Source organism: Antrostomus carolinensis, unplaced genomic scaffold, assembly GCF_000700745.2.
Source record: "Antrostomus carolinensis isolate BGI_N321 unplaced genomic scaffold, ASM70074v2 scaffold14450, whole genome shotgun sequence".
Classification (NCBI taxonomy): Eukaryota; Metazoa; Chordata; class Aves; order Caprimulgiformes; family Caprimulgidae; genus Antrostomus; species Antrostomus carolinensis.
Window position 1 is genome coordinate 98,222 of NW_010287850.1, and position 4,191 is coordinate 102,412.

A 4,191-nucleotide genomic window follows, 5' to 3' on the forward strand; every position below is an offset into this window, starting at 1 on the left:
ATTAGGAATAATGAAAGCTTAACGGTGACGTTATAAGTAGTTCTGCTCAGTGAAATTGGTCTCAATTTTCCGTTGTGTGAAGTAAGGCTGTGGGTCAAACAATGTTCTGATTTTTCTTTAGTGACAGCTGTGTAAGAACTGTTTACTCCAGAAGGAGATGTTCTGATTTTTCTTTAGTGACAGCTCAGCTGTGTAAGAACTGTTTACTCCAGAAGGAAGTAGATTTTGATAGTTTGTTTCCTTAAAATAAACACTACTAGCAGTATGTGCAATACTTCACCAAGAACAGGAAAGAGAATTTCTGGATCTCATATTGAACATTAGTTGTGTCCAGCAAAAATGTGACTGAGAGAAGCCCCACACTCTGGGATTGGAGCTCCTGATAGAAATCCCTGACTTCACCTGCCTGCCCAGTGTCTCTGTGTGTTCAAATCTGCCCCAAGAAAGGCTGTAGGAAATGGAGCTCATATAGGTTGGGTCACTGAATTGACCTGAGCTCCCAGAGGGGCCAGTGTTACATGTGTACCAGCACTCACAAGGGTTTTCCAAGAATTCACAGTTTGAAATACAAGTATCTTCCCCCAGAGTCAGAAATTTCCCAGTTTCCTCAAACCAAAAATGTAAAGAGCTGAGATTATCCAACACTAGACTCAGTGGAGAAAAATTAACTTCTATAAATGGACAATTATATCCTAGGACAGTGGCTGGCCTTTGCTTTCCTTTTTTATTAGGAACACCAGGTGACAGGTGCACCTACTAATTTGTGTAAATGTATAATTCGTATAAATGGTAAAGGTAAAAATTGTGGTCACTTGAAAGTGTTCTGTGCATAAAAACTTTGAAGCCACTTATTTAGGCTGGTCTTCTAGTTTCAATTAACGCTTTTAAAATAAAAACAAGAATTCTATGAGAAGAAAAAAAAAAGTGTTAGACAAAGTGAATAAAAACATGGGGTCTCTAAAAGGGAACCTGTTGGGCACTTGCTGTACCACAACTAAAGCCTGGAAGTGTTCTTAGAAAATACTCACTCCTTTGCTTAAGAAGTTGCTGTTAATGGTGATTCAGAAGAACTACAAACAAATTTCAAGCTGCTCACCTTAAAGAAGAATATATTAAAAAATTCAAACTGAGGGGCTGCTTTGACGAAGTGCTGAGGTGCTCTGACTCAAACAGGGACTCAAAAAGCTCTTGGTGAGATCTTTCCCTGCATTGCTCAGAGAAGTTTTGCTGTGGCTATTCATAGAACCAAGATTTAGTTCCCTGATTTGAAAGATATTTCCAGACTGCTAAAATGCTCAACTATTATGTTTTCTCACCAAACTAAATGCAAATATTTTTTTTTTCACTGTTGCTGCTCACTACCCAAGTAGAATGTACCAGAAGTTGAACCATCTACTTTATTCCCAGAGTAACAAAGAAAGGGAGAGCCCTTTAATGAAAACTCTAATTTAGACTCATGCAGGTATGAATACTTTTTGCAAATAAGATTTTATTTAACATTAACTTGAGTATTTCACATCACAGCATTATTACCACAGATGACATGATACATCTAAGAAGCAGACTGCACTTTCTTGGGTATACATTGAAATGATTTCAGGGGTTGCTAAATGTGATTAAGCCTTACACTTGCTGCCTGTTTACCCAGGGATGAATTTAGCCTATTGAGAATATTTTAGTCAAGGACAGTCAGCAGTAATTAAACAACAGAAAACTACAAAGTAGGTAAATATTGCCTTAAGCTCATTTTACAAATAAGACATTTGAAACAAAAGGTTTCAGATGCAGACTGTAAGTCTCTGGATGCAATTTAAAAATGCTGCAATGTGTTTTGAAACATTAATAACTGACACTCTTTTGCTTGCATAAGGATAAGTAAGTGGTGATGGATGCCATTTGCTCATAAGCATTGAACTAAAAAAAGAAAATAACCCCAAAGGTTATTGTCCATAAAGATCAAGTACTGATGAGCATATTTATGCCAAAATTCTTCTTGTAGCTCCTAGAAATTTTCCTGAATGAGCTCTATAGGACTTGGCCTGAAATGCTGTAATTATAAATAGAAATTTGCTTGACTCAATTTCAAAACAAGAACTTTTCTCAGCCAGTACATAATTCCCAGATAATATCCCAAGTTGTTGTCATTAATGCTTAAACTGAAGTTTGTTATTTGGAATCCTGCCATTTAAAACAATCTGATGTCTCCCTTTGTTGTCAGGAATTAAGCTGATTAGGAAAATTAAAAACAACCCAAATCCTTTTGATTATGGATTTACTGAACTTGCCCTGCAAAAGGACAACCCATCTGTGATGGCTCTGCTCTCCAAGTCCCGCTCGGGCTGCATTAGATGGAAGAGCTGTGCGGAGCCAGCCCGTGGTGTGCCGAGCTGCCGGGTGCTCCTCTGGCTCCCACAACTTCTCATTTAGAGGTGCTGATTGTAGCATATCCAGGTGGGCATGCTGTGCAAAATAGATATTTCTGGGAATGAAATTTAGAAAATGGTTGTGATTCATTTCAATCGCTCCCACCTCTTCCTCTTGCAGCTGTGCAAAAACTATCAAGTGTTATTGAGCTGCACATAGAATATGACTGTCTAGAGATTAGGACAGAAAGTTGGAAGGAGGAAACCTAAGTGCCAGGCACTATTTCAAGAAATATTTGTATATTTTTATATTGAAAATCTATTGGTTAAAATAAATAACCACCATTGGTACAGAGGCTGGAGCTCACATCTGCCTCTCTCTGGGACAAGGCTGTGGGCTATAGACTGAGGAGCTACAACCCCTAGAGCCTGATTTCTATGGATGTGGTGACTACACTTGGATTTTTAATCCAGTTCTGGGGACCAAATGCACAAAACTTATGTGGAGCCTGTGTTTTAAGTGTGTAAATCCTTTCTACCAATTTGTCTCTTCTCCTCTCCAAGCTGGAAGGCTACTCTGACACCCTCCTCAGAGGGCTGGGACACGTGCAAAAAATAGCTTCTGTGTTAAAGCTTCTTCATTTGAATCCTTTGAGACACAGGTAACTGGTTATTAGCATTCATCTTGATGAAGTCATCCTATAGAAAAACTTTGAGCAGCCATAGAGAAAGCTCAACACAAGGCAGTCAGTGAAGTTTTGTTACTTGCTGAAAGACAGCTGATGTTTCAAGCTGAAAATCTCATAGATTTGGATTGGCATAATGCTGGGAAGCAGGACACTGCATGTAAAAAATGACTTGTGGATTGGGAGTTTTAGAGAAGGACACTCTTGTCAAGTACTTTTGACCTCAGAGTGATTACTGAATACTATCAGAAGTACTTACTGGTTGGACATTTGTTTAATTTTCTTTCTGTTTTGTCTAGTATTTCTTTTACATTTTTGGTAGCTTCATTCAAGAGAGAGAAAAAAAAAAAAGGGGGTTTTAGCAGAATCACAGAATGGTGGAGCCTGGAAGGCACCTCTGGAGGTCATTCAGTCCAGAGCAGGGTGCCCAAGCTTGTGTGCAGTGTGGTTTTGAATATCTCTGATGATGGAGAAGATGGAGATTTCACAATTTGTCAGTAAGTTTAACATTTCTAGAAGTTATTAGCTGAGGACCAAAAGAAAGACAGAATGTGTGCTCAGGAGCTTAATTTCCTTAAGAAAGTGGTTTAAAAAAATGACAACAAATTGTCACTTGGGAAAGACACCTACCAGCCAAGGGAGAGAAATTGGTGGGTTTGATGGACATGATTCCTTAGCTGTGAAATTTATGTATTGTTTTCTTCACTGCATCTTTTTAAACCATCCACTAAGACAAAGATGGATAATAGATATTTATTGTTCTTGACAGCTTTGCTTGGATAGAATCAGAAAGGTCTGGTTAAAAATTACTCAGTGGCACGTCCAGGAAATTATTCAAACTTAATGGAAAAATACTTTTAAAAGACTTGATCTTTTTCCATCCCAGAGGTGGCTGCAGTTCATCTATAAGGAGTTCCAGATTACATATAGTTAATTATACAATCTTAGGGTCCTCTGGGATGAATTTTCTTTCCTTAGGAAGTTTAGAGGGGTTTTGAAGGTGGACTTCTAACCCAGCTCTTTTAGTGCTCTGTGTTTCCCATGCACTGGCTGATCATCTTCAGTAAAGTTTAGAGGGGTTTTGAAGGGGGACTTCTAACCCAGCTCTTGCAGTGCTCTGTGTTTCCCATGCACTGGCTGAT